At 43.3% G+C, this 14,958-nt stretch overlaps 1 protein-coding gene across 2 annotated transcripts in view; it reads right to left on the bottom strand.

Moving 5' to 3' along the window:
- Window positions 1-5,581, bottom strand: part of Plp1 (proteolipid protein 1) — a 54,299-nt gene extending 48,718 nt beyond the window's left edge. Inside the window, exon 1 of one of the 2 annotated variants that reach the window (XM_058571602.1) lies at window positions 5,566-5,581. The gene's annotated coding sequence lies outside the window, so the exon portion shown is untranslated. The remainder of the gene's footprint in view (window positions 1-5,565) is intronic. The other variant, XM_046420775.2, reaches the window with a different exon arrangement.
- Window positions 5,582-14,958: the final 9,377 nt, after the last annotated feature.

Here is a 14,958-nt window from a genome sequence, read left to right as displayed (position 1 = left end):
GTTAGGTCCCCTTGGCACATAAAACATTGGAAACCTTGTTTTGTGCCATGTGTTAATTCCCACTAAGACATGGCTGCCTCTTCTTCAGACAAGGATAAGCTAGGGCCCCAGTGCTGTGTCCCAGTTGCGGGGAAGACCTGTATCCTCCATGCTCTGTCAGACTTAGGTACAAATCACCTTGTAGGAAAAACCTGTCTTCTTCTCAAAGGTGCTAAGAATGACCCCTGTGGCTGCCCCCCAACAGGAATATGTGCTCAGGTGCAGTACAAGCTGGCAAGTTGCTTCTGTGGTTTGTTTTTTTTTCCCCCCTAGCATCTAAATAAGGACAAAGAATGCATGTCACTCCTTCCCTCCATCAGTACTTTTTTGGGGTACCAGGGATTAAACTCAGGAGCCCTTAAGCACTGAGCCACATCCTGAGTCCCATTTTATATTTTTATTTAGAGATAGGGTCTCTCTGAGTTGCTTAGGGCCTTGCTAAATTGCTGAGGCTGGATTTGAACTCATGATCCTCCTGCCTTAGCCTCCAGAGCTGCTGGGATTACAGATGTGTGGCACTGTGCCTGGCTACTCATAAGTACTCTTTCCTCTCTGAGTACTCTTAATCATTTGAAAGTTCAATGAATAAAGGGACAGGCCACCACCCCTAGATATGACAACACTACTCTTTGGAGTTAGGCCATGATTATAAAGAGATCAGTGATTCACTGGGGAAAAGTCACTAGATTACTAGGGATTTTGCACCAGCTGAAGTAAGATTAACTCCTAAGTGGCAAAGAGGATTTGACAAGGATCCCTTAGAATTCTGCCAGCGATTCTTGTGTGGCCTTTCTCCTGCTCCCGACCATCCCCCATTACTCCCATAATAAGATGCAGTGGTTCTCTGACTCTCCCACTGTCAGGGGACTCTTCTCTGAAAGAATAACATTCCCTGGGTTTCCTTCCCTGAATTATTCATCTTTGCTGCCTGGGCATGACAAAACTTCTCATTAAGAGCCCTGGGTGGGAGGGACCTACTGGGCCCAGGCCCCCAGAGCTAAACCAGAGAGAAAGTCAAGGGCAGAAGACAGGCAGTGGCAGGATGGGAGCTGCCCCCAAAGGGGCTGTGAGGCAGAGACCCTGACACACAGAGCCTCGGGAGGATGAATGGAACCTCTGGAGGCTTGTGGCCATGAGATGAGCCCAGTGCTAGTCGGGGCTGTCATCCTTCTCCAAAGCTTGTTTCCAACCCAGAAGGCCTGCTCCCACCAAGCCTTCCCAGTCTTAAGAGCCTTCTGAGACTCAGCAGTCAGAGAAAATGCAATCATGGGACTCAAGAGACCTGGGCCTGACTATTGGGACTCTGGCTGGAAGCAGGGACAAGTGATCTCTATTGTAGCTAGAGAGATGTAAGCCATGTGGTGGGAAGGACAAGGTGCGGGGAGAGGAGACATAATTGCTAGCTCTAGCTCAGGCATTCATGGGCTGTGTGAACCCAGGGGCATTGCTGGTCTTCCCTTCCTCTGAGTCCTCAGCTGTATAGGTGGACAGTACTAGTGCAGCAGGGATTCAGAGTATGGGATCTGGGGACAGACTGTAGGGTTCACATCTCAGCTCTGGGATACAATAGTGCTACCTTGAAAAATTGCTACAAATGTATGTAAAGCAACCAACACTCAGCCCTAATAAACACTCAATAATCATTGGCTTCTTGCATTTCATGAGTCTCTCATTCTGTAGAACTTGATGCACTTTCAGGTCTGTCTTTCCAGAGGGAAGATCATATTTTTGCAGGTTTGTAGGCTGTCTAAGTTACTCCTTCAGAATACAGATAGATCAATACCTATCACATGGGAGTTTATGCAAATGTAAACATGACCCACTCATTTCCTAGACACCCTTGAAAACACACTGACATAGAGAATAATGATCCCACCACTCATCCAGACTCTGCATGCAATAGGGGTACACAAACATCGAGGACCCCCTCAGAGAGGCAGGGAAGCTGAAAAGCCAGGGCAAGAGGGATAGCAAGAACCAGGCGCTCTCCTTCTTGCACAAAGTCTGGCTGCCTTGGCTTCACTATAGTACATTTTGGGAGTGACTTAAGATTCTGCTTAGGATAGGAACCTATGGAGAGAGGGTTTAGTCCCTTGCTTTGTCACCTTTGAAGACATTAATAGTTGTTATAGATTGAATGTTTGTGAAATTCATATGATGAAATGCTAACTAACCCATAATATGATTACAGATGGGGCCTTTGGGAGGTGTTTAGGTTCAAATGAGGTCATGAGAGTACGCCCTACACAGTGGGATTATCAGCATAAGAACATGAAGAGACCAGAATGCTTATACTCATATCCCCCCCTCTCTCTCCCTCCCCCCCTCCCTATGTGAGTACACAGTGAACTGGTAACCATATTCTAGCTAGGAAGTGGAACCTCACCAGAACCGAAAAACACAGGCACCCTAATCTCAGACTTCTAGATTCCAGAACTGTAGAAAACTGGTTTCTGTTGTTTTTAGGTACCCAGCCTGTGATATTTTTATGGTGGCCCCGCTGACTAAGTCAATGTCATTGCTACAAACTGCACTCCCAGGACAGACCACATGGAAGTACTGTTACCAGCATTGTCAACCAGAATGGGATGGGTACCAGTGTCTCCCCATCCATTCTTTTATTCATGCGTTCATCCAACAAGATTTATTTGGCAAGTATCCTGTGCTTGGCCCTCTGCTACATGCTGTAAAATGCACAGCAATGAGATGAATAGACCTAGGCCTCAATCTCTTGGAGTCTAAATACTAGTAGAGAGAGGAACACATGAAGAACCATTCATGTGGATATGAGATTACAAATTTCAATAAACACAACAGAATCAAGAAACGGGATGTGAGAGCCTATAAGATAAAAAGTAAATATAAAGTAAAAGGCCAGGAAAGAATTAAGAGGAGGTGATATTTAAGCCTCCACCCAGAGAAAGAAAGAAGACACCAGCTAGCTCTGTCCCTGCCCCTGAGAAATTGCATTGCTGAACCCTTTGTCTTGGTAGAGTCAGTGTCTCTGAGGTCTGGATACCTGCTGGCTTTCACTTGTGTAACAAACATTCTGGGCTTTTTCAACCCCTCCCCATCAGACCACAAGCTTCCACCACTAGGAAGACTGTAAAGGTAATGACTGGGCTGAACCTCCTCCAGAGATTATGAATAATCAGGTTAGGGTTAAGTCTAAGAATTTCCATTTTAACCAGGCCCCCAGGAAAGTGATTCTAAAGTTGCTGGAATTTGGAGAATCTTTTGGATATAGGATGAAGAAGGCAAGTTAGTGGCAAAATCCAAGCTAATAAGTCATGGCCCATGTTTAGAGGCCTGTGAAAAATTTCTAAGTGTTTTTTCTTAGGCTGACCAACCATGCTGGTTTGCTTTGTACCCACCCAACTTTAGCATCAAAAGTTCTTTATTGGGCTAGGGTTGTGGCTTAGTGGTAGAGCACTTGCCTAGCATGTGTAAGGCACTGAGTTGGATCCTCAGTATCACATAAAAATAAATAAATAAGTAAATAAAGGTATTGTGTCCATCTACAACTAAAAAAAATATATTAAAAAAGTTCTGTGTCCCAGGAAATCCTTCAGTCCTGGGCAAACCAGGATATTGATCACCCAAATTTCCTAGAGAAATGCCCACCTGGATTCACCTTAAAAGGGAGGAGTCATTAAAGGTCTCTCCAATCTCTCTATGGCCAAGGTGCTAAATTTGCCTTCTTATCCATCTGGCAAGAGGTGAGCAGAATGTCTTCCTCTAGCTCCCTGGCATGCACTCTGTCTTTCTTTTCTTTCTAGACAGGTGTCATGAAAATAGAACTGTGACAACTAGCCGGTAGGTCCCACAGCAAAACCAAAGTACTAAAGATAAGAACACGAATGCTTCACCAAAGGCTACGCCCTGGTATTAAAAACTAAAGCAGAAAGAAACCATCAACTGACAGATTCACAGGGTAATAGAAAATAAGACATATAGCATCACTATGGCAACCAGCCTCCAAAGGTCGCCAGCACCTGCTCCTTTCTACATGAGATTTCCCCAAACGAGGATATTTTTTACTTCCTTGTTTCTCTTTCAATAAAGATGTTAATTTTATTTCCCCTCATTTGTGCTTAATGTTACAGGAGCAATTTAGCTTCCTCTCAACTCTCATAGCCCCTCCCTGTCTCTCCCAAACCTTTTCTTCTCCTGAATCCCCATCTTTTCCTTTCCCCACTATGTCTCCTCTGTTTTCTCTCTGTTCCTGCAATTTCCTGCCCCTCTCCCCCAAAGCAATATTTCTAACTACCCCTTTTCCCAGAGCTAAATCTTCATCCAGGATGTTTCATCAGCTGTAGTTCTAATGGCCTAGAAAGCATTGGTCTTTGCTCTGGGTATGTTCCAATGTCCCCATCCTCTGTTCTGGTATTCCCCCTATTCTAAAGCTGGGAGACACAGTACAGTAAAACCATGTCAGCCCACAGAGCAAATAAAGGGAAAGAAGGGCTCCAAGGTAAAAATAATAATAATAATAATTTTTGTTAAGTGCTGACTATGTGCCTGATGCTACTCTAGAACTTTATATCTGTTATCACACTTAATCTTCATGATGACCCTAATGACATAGATATTGTTTATTTTCTCACTTAACAAATGGGGAAATGGAGACCAGTTATGATGCTTTTAAAAGGTCACATAGCTAATAAGTGGCAGAGCAAGAATTTAAACCCAGGCAGTGTAACATCAAAGCCTGCTCTTTATTACTACTTTCAAAAGAAGTTTCAGGAAGAAGACCTTCCCTTTCTCATTAAGTGAGAAGAATGGGGTCTAGGTAAAGCCTTTAACTGGCATTCTCTAAAATCTGTCTGGTTAATAAAGAGGCCCTGAACAAAACACACACACACACACACACACACACACACACACGTGCTTGCTCTGGTCCACAGGGACAATAAAGCAGATAGGTGAGTAAGGGAATGCAGGTGTCCCTCATTGTGAATCTCTTCTCTTTTTCAGACATTCGTCTAACACATATTTAGCCAATATTTTCCACAAGGCTCTGTTCAGCCTATCCAGAGGCCTCTGTATTGTTTGGGGGAGACCATTAGGTACCAAAAGCCCTGTCTGTGAGGCCTGGATCTCTAGTTGCCATTTTTGACTTGTTTCTAGGGATAATGATACTTACTAGTTGACCAAAAGCATGGCTATGAAAGTACCGAACATGGTGCTTGACAGAAAAGGGTCAACTTTGTAGAGACAGAATCATTTCTACATGTGAAATTTCCACCCAAGACAAAGGGTCAGGCTGAACTTTTCCAGAAATGGGATGGATCTGGGGTACAGGGTGCCTCTCTCAAGTTGGGCTCTCTCAAAGCAGAGGAACTCAAGGCTGCCTACAGAATCTACCTTCTTTTTAAAAAATATTTTTAGTTGTAGATGGACACAATACCTTCATTTTATGTATTTATTTTTATGTGGTGCTAAGGATTGAACCCAATTCCTCACACATGCTAGGCAAGCACTCTACCACTGAGCTACAACCAATCCCAGAATCTGCCTTCTTACCTCCTGGAAAGGGGCAGCTTTCTCTTTCCACTTCTTGTGATCAGAGACCCAGCCCTCCGGAAAGTGCAACACTCAGTTCCAAAACCAATCTTCCATCCTGATGAGGACTCTGGATAAAGGAAGATGATGCCAAGACAACATAATTATTATCATCATATTGTGACAAGACATGCCTAAGATTGCAAGGGAAGGTGGTCCCACAGTGCAAAGTTTAAAGAAGTGGTTTGGGTAGAGGGGAGAATGCCAGGAAATTCTCAGGAAATCTAGCCATTTTTGTTTCTCTTTCTTGCTTTCTCCTCTCTTATCCTCTTCTTTCTTTCTTTGGCTCTGTTTTTTGGAGAATAGTTACTGAGTAAACAGTGGAAGAAGGAGATTACATGTGCATAAATTGCTGACTTATGGCTTAATATAAAGGGACTCCTTTGGCCTTAGTGCTGAATCTTTACTGCAAAGTGGCGATTCAGGAGGACAAGATTGCCTGTGCCTGTGCTCTTCCAAGAAGATCTCATGGCTACAAGGTGCAGAGCAGAGTATAGGTGTGCACACACATGTCTTGTGGGGAGAGGGAATAGGAGAAATGCCACAGAACACAGAGCAGAAGACCAGTTTGGGTTTTTGGTGTCAGACAACAGTGTGGCAGCAAATAGTGGGCTTCTGAGCCAACATTTCTAAGATCTAATCCTAGTTCTGTACCAAATCATTAGATCACCTTGAGCCTTTCATTGTACCTTTCTGGTCTCTTCTGTGGCTTTTATAATGAGAGGTTTTTATTTGATCCCTATGATCTAGCCATTTCTATGTTGATGATTTTGTATGAGATTTTTGAGGGGTATGGGTAATGCTAGCTCTTCTTCCTTTGTCCTATGCAAGCTTTTCCTCTCAAATTTCAGTCTTTCTCCCCATTTCTCACCCACAAGGCACTTCTAAATCACCTGAGAGGACAGTTAAGGCTCCTACCATCTCTGTTCATGGTAGAGGTAGGCCAAACTACAGAGCAGGATTAAAGAGAATTGGTGGCAGGGGGCAGGAGGCTATGGAACAAAGAAGAATCAAAGCCTTTAGAAAAAAATGTGTGTTCATTTCATCCACGATTCATCTGGTGGCTGAAAGGACCTCCTTATTGGGATGGAGACAACTTCACTACTAACCACAGCAAAGTCTGATTTGGAAGGAGGTTTTTTTTTTTGTTTGTTTGTTTGTTTGGTACTAGAAATTAAACCCAGGGGTGCTTTACCACTGAGATACATCCCCAGCCTTTTTTATTTTTGAGACAGGGTCTCACTGAGTTGCTTAGGGCCTTGCTGAATCACTGAGACTGGCCTCGAACTCATGATCCTCCTGTCTCAGCCTCTAGAGTCGTTAGGATTATAGGCATGTGCCAACACGACTGTCTTGGAAGGTGGTATTGATGGAACTAGCCACTGTTCCATAACCTTTTTTGTTCCATAATATTTTAAGGAAATTTTAAGGATCTAGTTTGTTTTCACTTGACTAGAACAGTCAGTTGGAACCTACCTGGCTTTGTCCCCTAATTTGATGGCCAACTTGTTTGACCTTTGGGGAAAAGACCTATATCATGACCAACCTCTGTGGAACACAGGTTGGAGAATGTATTTGTCCAGGGTGAGCTTTGATACATTTTGGGGTGGGAGTAATAGGGATTGAACTCAGGGTCACTTAACCACTGAGCCACATCCCCAGTCCTTTTTATTGTTTGAGACAGGGTCTTGCTAAGTTGCTTAGGGCCTTGCTAAGTTGCTAAAGCTGGCTTTGAACTCACAATCCTCCTGCCTCAGCTTCCCAAGCCACTAGGATTATAGGCATGGACCACCGTGCCTGGCTGGCCTTTGACTCTCAAAAAAGTAGGATACCTGTCCTTTCATCACTTTCTACTCTCTTCCTGAGATCAGGGAAGCTACATAGCAGAATCAAGTGCTATGATGAATAAATGAATAAATCATTCTTCTCCTATCATCCCACTTGTTTAAATGAAGAGATCAATCTTCACCCTTGATGAGCATCAGGAGATTTCAGTTCATCTCTAGAAGATGACACTCTAAACATGCTGGTTAGTAGAGGTCCAAGTAGGTACAGGACAATGGAGAGGCCAAAAACTGAGTATGGAATTGGACATTAGACAGACACCTAAGTATTTCTTGGCCACTAAATACAAAAAAGAGTGTTGTTAATGTCATTTTAATCATTACTGCTTGTCTACCTCCATTTTCACCAACTTGTAATCATGATACAGTTATATTTGAGAAAGTGGAGGTAGGATGAAAGTGAAAGTACAAGATGAGAGGGAGAAAAGACAGATGTATGGTATTGAGAGTCTTCATTTTCACATCTGTAAAATGGTCTAAGAAGGGCCCATAATAGCAGATAAAATTAAACTTAGAAGGTAAAGATTCTGAAAGATATCAAATAATTGTTCTGTATCCCACCAAGTTGGAACAAAGAGTCTTCCATACCTCTGACATTACCCTTGGATGCCAGAAGCTTCTCTCTCATAATAACTATATCTTGTTTCTAGTATGTACAGGGATGAGATAATCCCCTCAGGGCAAAGGGATTGGAAGAGCAGTTTGTTGCTGCTTTATCGTGAGTGGGATCCCAGCAAACTTTCTGCCAAATCATCAAAGAGAAGGTGGAAGAGAAGGAGGAGAGGAGAAGGAGGGAAACAGAAGAAAACCACTTCAAATTCTTTCCCTCTAGTAGCTGAGCATGAGTTAAGCTACCCTACTCTCATTTCCAGTTTCTTCCTGGGTTCTTCTGTACAGTGCTAAAATGGTTATCCCTACTCAGTGAACCTTCTAAACCATATCCTTCTCCTTTATCATTTCATAGGCCTGGTTCTATACACAGAGAAGACATGGTTCCCCAAGTGCTTTTGCTTAAGATGATGCAACTGAGCAAATTTCCTGTCTATGCATTATTGCTTGCCTGAAAATGTCAAGACCTCAGCATCCTATTTGTCTTTCCTGAAACTGGACCATAATTGAGGCTAGTTGTACTAGGTTTGCAGTTGTGAAACAGCACCTGCCTTTGACTCAGCAGTGGGCACACCACTGTGGAAAGTAAGGGGATTATAGAACACATGGGAGGTAATGCATGGTAGAAAGGCAATGTGAAGGTTACAGAAAGAAACTGACAATGGGCAGAAAAGAAAAGTCAGAGTTCTCAAAGGAACACTCGGCATTTGACAATGATGTTGCTGACAGTGCAGGAGTGGATGGCAGCAAAAAATGATGTGTGTGACCTGCTGGGATTTGAAGTAGCCTGTTGTCTGACTAGTATCTCTGGTAACTTTTTAGGAGTGCCTGTCATTGATTATAACTTGCCACTTCGGGTCATATGCAGCATAATTTTACAAAATAAATAATGTTCCCCCTGTACAAAAAGAAGTAGTTTAATTTGGCACCGTACCTAGTATTTCCAATTATTCTGGGTAAGTGACTGGCAAGAAGTACAAGTAGAGGCCACAGCCACAAATTAAAAGGACTGTTCTTCACACCCAAACTTCTTTGGCCATAGTCACACTCTTGAAAAATAATTGCTAACAGCAGGGACATGACCCTCATGTTATGACAAAGAGTTCTATGTGTGTGTTTGCATGCACACTTGTATAGATACCTAAATGATGAACCCTATAGGAGGGCATAATGCATTGTTCATAATGTTAAATTTACAATTCTTGGCATATAAAATTTGCAGACTTAATGATATTTATATTACTGACATAATTAATGCAATTTTGGTTTTCTGTGTAATTCTATATAATCATCCAACAAATTTTTCCTTACTTCAGTGTTCGGGATCTTATTACAGAAAACATTAAATTTATCCATGGTAAAAGCAAAAAAGAAAATACAGGAGGATGGACAGACAGGAAAACAGATTAAAAGAAAGGTAGAAAGAAAGGAGGAAGGAGAGAATCCTAAATAATTGGAGACCACTTAGAGAAGCCCCCACAGTTAAGAGTGCTGTTAATGTCGCATAATTCTTCTAGTGAGGAAGGTGCTTATTAGCAGTTGCAGACAAATATGTATGCACCACGAAAGACAATTATGAGTTATAGATATGTGTATTCTGTAGGGTTGGATTATTACAGGATAAGCTTCTTGGGAGGGTGTCTGACAGGTGATGACTTGTGTGATGTGACTAGCAGATACATTCTGAGATGGATGGATATGACACTCATTACTGCCTGCTGGAAATTAGTCTGTTTTCTAGGCCATGTACTAAATGATCTACTCAAATGCTAAGAGAAGCACTCAGGCCTGGCAGCTGATGACCCATACAGAAGCCTTCTTTAGGAAGGATTTACATTACAAACCCACTAAAATATAAACTACATGAGGGTATGAATTACTCCTGTGTTCATTATTGTATCTCGGTCACCTAGAACATACGGCAGATGATTTGCCTTCAATACATATTTGTTGAATGTATGCACAAATTAATGGAAGTTAAACCCATTCCACACAGTAAATATTTATTCACTCTCCAAGTTCTGTTGTTTTTGTTATGTAAAGACACACATCTTACACAGCATGGATTAGAACAATCCCCCAAATGAGTGAAATAAGATATTCATGTGCATGATCACAAGTATAAACCAATTTACCTTTGAGGAGAGGTGTGACATGGTCCTATCATCCCCTAACAAGAAGGTTGCAGAGTTATGAGAGCCAAGAGACAAGGAGAGTCAATGCAAGTGCTATGGAAACCTTAATGAAACTCTTCTGCATGGGTAGTGAATTGCTCTCAAGTGACTAATTGGATGAGTGATGATTCTGAGGGTCCATCAACAGAGAAATGATGCATACTGGGATGTTTGTCAATATGTCTTCCCTAGCAGGAGCTCTACCACTCTGTTGTGTCCTGGACACTGAACAGAGAAGTCAGCAACAAAGGCAGGGCCATTTGATTACTTGGTGCCATGCTGGTGCTGATACCTGATGTGTCTTTGAAGATGGGAAGGAACTTGGTTAACCTCTCCAGCAGACTCCTCCAAATTCAGACACCCCAGGTTTTGTCTACAAAACCCATACTTACAGGGGCTGAGGATATAGCTCAGTCAGTACAAGGCCCTGGGTTCAATCCCCAGCACCACACACACACATACCAAAAAAAAAAAAAACCTTAAATATTTCATTAAGCTGGGCACAGTGGTGCAACCTGTAATCCCAGCAGCTCAGGAGGCTGAGGCAGGAGGATCATGAGTTCAAAGCCAACCTCAGCAACTTAGCAAGGCCCTAAGTAACTCAGTGAGACCCTGTCTCTAAATAAAATATTTTAATAAGGCTGGAGATGTGGCTCAGTGGTTAAGTGACCCTGGGTTCAATCCCTGGTATCAAAAAAATATATTTTTTTCATTAAAAGGAGGTTAAATCTTTGAAGTGTCAGACTTGTACCATTCTCCAAAAGTCAAGAGAAAATTGAACATGTCTAACATACCTTCAATTTGGTTCAACCTTGCTCCATTTGAGTCTAGGACTGAAACCCCCACAGCCACTACTGCCCACAAATACACTTGGCCTGTCTCCTGAAGTCTGGAGGGCTAAGTTATTTCTGGCCTCTGCCACCAATGCTTGTAAGCATTGGTAGAAAAGCTCCCACTTAGGAGTACACTGTCACATCCTTGGAAGTTGAAAATGACCCTGAAAAGAAAAATTCACACACAGCAAAAAGATGCAGACTTGTTCCTTAGAGATCCAACTGAAATGCCCCAGTCATCGTCAGCAGATTTTTAAAAAGGCATCTGTCTTTTATTTCAAACCCCCTCCAACTTCCTACCCCAATGCTTCTAAAAGGTGGCTAACACTCTGGGAGGGTCCTTGGATTTGGAATACAGTCTGACTTCTGAGGTACCCCACAGGCCACTTTCTACTTCAATAAGAAATGGGGGGTGGGGCACACCATGTGAGTAACTGTAGTTGGATTCAGGAAGCTATACTAAATGATTATCCAACTTTGCCCCTCAAAATGCAGCCCTAGAAGTCACTGAATTTATAAACAATACCCATCCCAATATGGACATGCTGCCCCTCAGATGGAGGGTTCAGGAAGACTGCATGTCAGCAGGGTGCAAATGCAATTTTTCCTGCATAGGACTAAAATGTGATGGAATCTTTCCTGCAATGAAAGATTTATGAAAATGTGCTCAATCCATTTTTAGCAGCTCAGTAGTTTCTTTCATGACAAAATAATGTATTTTATCCTGAAAACATGTTGACTATTGTAGCTTCCACACAACCTCAGCATTGCAACAAACCCACTTCTCATACCAGCAAAGCAACCACACACCATAGTTTGTAACAAGAAGGAAAAGGTTATAGGGTAAGGATAGACACAACTTTGTACCCTTTACACACCAGAAGATGCTGAGTTCAACTTCAGAGAGTGTAACTTCCTTTTGGTACAGGGAATTCTTGGAACTGGCTTATTCAACTCCTAGCAGAAGTTTACCCAGTTCTTTGTCTCATTTCCTCCCATCTTTACCAAGAATTTGTTTCTAGAACCTTAAGAAAACTATACATCTTCATCATGTGCTCATTGCAGTAGCCTCACACAAGAAGGGATATGTCCTCCCAGGAAACTGACCCTGCCGTGCTGTCAGCTCTCCGGGATCCCATGGGACATATGGGAGGTGACACTATAGACAATGGATACATCCCCAGAAACCTATGCCTTCCATTAGGCAAGAACTCCAGAGTGTGAGGCCACAGGCCCAAGGGGTAAGAGAATAAAAACTGCTTCTTTGTTTCTCCTTATTACCATTAGCTCATACTTGCCCCCTCTCTCTGTGTGTCAAACTTATCATTCTTCTTTGACACAGAGAGATGGAGAGGCAGTGAGCTTGAGAAAGTATCCCTGGGTGCCCAGGATGCATCTTTTAATAAATGATCCCTAATTGCCTATAGTATACTGGGGATTTGGCAGGTAATGTGTCTTTGCTGTCAGGAAACTCTCTATATAATAGGAGGGAGAGAGACGAGTAAGGGAAAGTGTGGTAGAGTATGACCATGCTGAGAAGGATGAGAGTCCTGAGGGAACATAAGGGAGGATCTCCTGACTCAGATCTGAGGGTACTGGGGGAAGTTCAAGAAATCATCTTTGACAAAGTGACAACAAAATTCAGTTCAGAAGGGAAAGAGTGTAAGGAAGAGTACTTTGTAGGGAATAGCAAATGAAAATACCCAGAACTGGCCAGGCATGGTGGTGCATACCTGTACTCCCAGCCACTCAGAATGCTGAGGCAGGAGGACCACAAGTTCAAGTCCAGCCTAGGCAATTTAATGATACCCTGTCTCAAAATAAAACAGAAAAAAAGGCTGGGGATATAGCTTAATGGTATAGTACTTGTCTAGCATTTGCAAGGCCCTGGGTTTGATTCCCCTGTTCTGGGAGAAAAAAGAAAACACTCAGAACCAGAAAGACAAAATGGACAACTCTGGACACATCAATGCAAGAAGAGGAGTAACCAGATCACACAGTCTTGGACTGCAGCCTGAGAGCAATGGGGAACTGTTGAGGCAGGGGAAGTGAAATGATTGATCAGGGTTGTCAGAGGTAGGAAGTTATACAAAAGAGACAAGCCCCCCCTCCTTTCATTCCCCATCCTGGAGCGCTGCTCTGAGAGGTTCTGTAAGGCTCAGTTCAGGGCCATGGAGTGGAATTGTTATGCTTGGGAGAAACAAGGAGGAAGGGTGAGCAGACAATAGGGTGGCTAAAGATGTTTCTAGGATAATTAACATTTTGCTTTGCGGCCATATTGGCACTATTTGAGGCTTATAATGTTTTCAGTTTCAATCCCAAAAGCTCAGCTCACTCATCAATATTTCAGCATATATTCTTGAAAATTATCTTCTTCCCTTTCACTTGTGGTTTCAAAATTCCTCCTTTAATAAGAAGACAGGCAAAGAGAGATGCTGCACAAGTTCCATGCATGCATATTTTATTATTAATCCTTCTATATAGCCAATGGGCCACCTGAGAACAGCTTCCAATCCTCACAAACTCCTCTCTGACCAGGTTGGGGAGGCTGCAATCAGCCTTAGGACTGACCCGTATAAAGTGGCATGGACCGTTTCCCTAATACATACTCAAATTCAGCAGACCTGCAGGATGCAGTGGTACATGTCTATAATCCCAGTGGCTTGGGAGGCTGAGGCAGGAGGATTAAGAGTTCAAAGCTAGCCTCAGCAATTTAGCAAGGCCCTAAGCAACTCAATGAGACCCCCTGTCTCAAAATAAAATACAAAAGGGGCTGGGGATATGGCTTAGTGGTTAAGTGCCCCTGGGTTCAATCCCCAGTATCCCCCCCCCCCCCGCAAAACAAAACAAAACAAACAAACAAACAAAAAAAAAACCAGGAGACCTGGTGGCTGAGTTTCCACTGAAAAGTCTTGGATTCTCACTGATGTAATTTAGGAAGAAAGAATCTGAGACTGAAGGTACAAGGGAGCTAGAGAGAAAAGAGAAAGGGAGCAAATTGTGAGAGAGAAAGAAGAGAAAGACACAGAAGGTGAGACACAGAGAAGAAGCAGGGAGGGAGACTGGAATGGAGAGAGGACAGATGAAAGAAAACTTCAGTGAGAGAGGGAGAAAGAGAGAAAAAGAGAGAAAAGGAGGGAGGAAGAGGCACTGGGAGGGGGAAGTCCCAGAGCTGTTTAGATGATGCACAGGAAAGTTTGGGCAAGGGTCAGAAAGGAGAAAATGGAGCTGCTGAAGCACCTGGATGCCAATAAGCAAATGTGCAGAAGGCAAGGGAGGAGGCAAGCCCACCCTCTCGCCTCTTCTCCATCCAGTGCTGGAGGCAGTTAGGTCTCTGTGCCCTGCCCCCACTGGGATTCCTCTGAAACTTGCAAAACCTGCAGTGTCCCATCCTTGCTCTGTCCTGCCCCCACTTAGGACAGTTGTCCCTTCCCTTGAGCAGCATTAGGGAAGTATTGTCAAGGAGGAAGGATTCTGAGAGCCATAGAGGACCCCAAGCCTCCAATGATGGCCTAATGGAGGAAGGCAGGGAAAAGAACACAAATCTATAAGGATAAAGGGGGATTGGGCAGGCAGGCAGGCAGGCAGGCAGGCAGGCAGACTCTCAGGCAGGCAGACTACATAGAAGGGCTCTGAAGTTCCTCTATCATCCATTCACTGTGCCTCCATCCAGAGGGTGAAAAAAAAAACATTGCCCCTGACCTTTAGCCTCATCCTTCCCTCCTTTCTGACCTAAAGCTATTACCTTGAGGATACCCAATGGCTGTTGCCTAACCCTTCTGAGGTCTTTTTTACAATCATTGGAACTTTACTGCTGAGCCCCAGTTTAGCTCCAGGCTAAAAGGAAAGTGGTTGAGTTGAGGGCAGCAGGGCCACTTATGTGCCCTCCTCCAG

Source organism: Marmota monax, unplaced genomic scaffold (genome assembly GCF_021218885.2).
Source record: "Marmota monax isolate L192 unplaced genomic scaffold, Marmota_monax_Labrador192_F-V1.1 WCK01_AAM20220418_F8-fsc00050, whole genome shotgun sequence".
Taxonomy (NCBI): domain Eukaryota; kingdom Metazoa; phylum Chordata; class Mammalia; order Rodentia; family Sciuridae; genus Marmota; species Marmota monax.
Note: the sequence above shows the minus strand (reverse complement) of the source record. Positions and strands in the feature narration are given on the sequence as shown.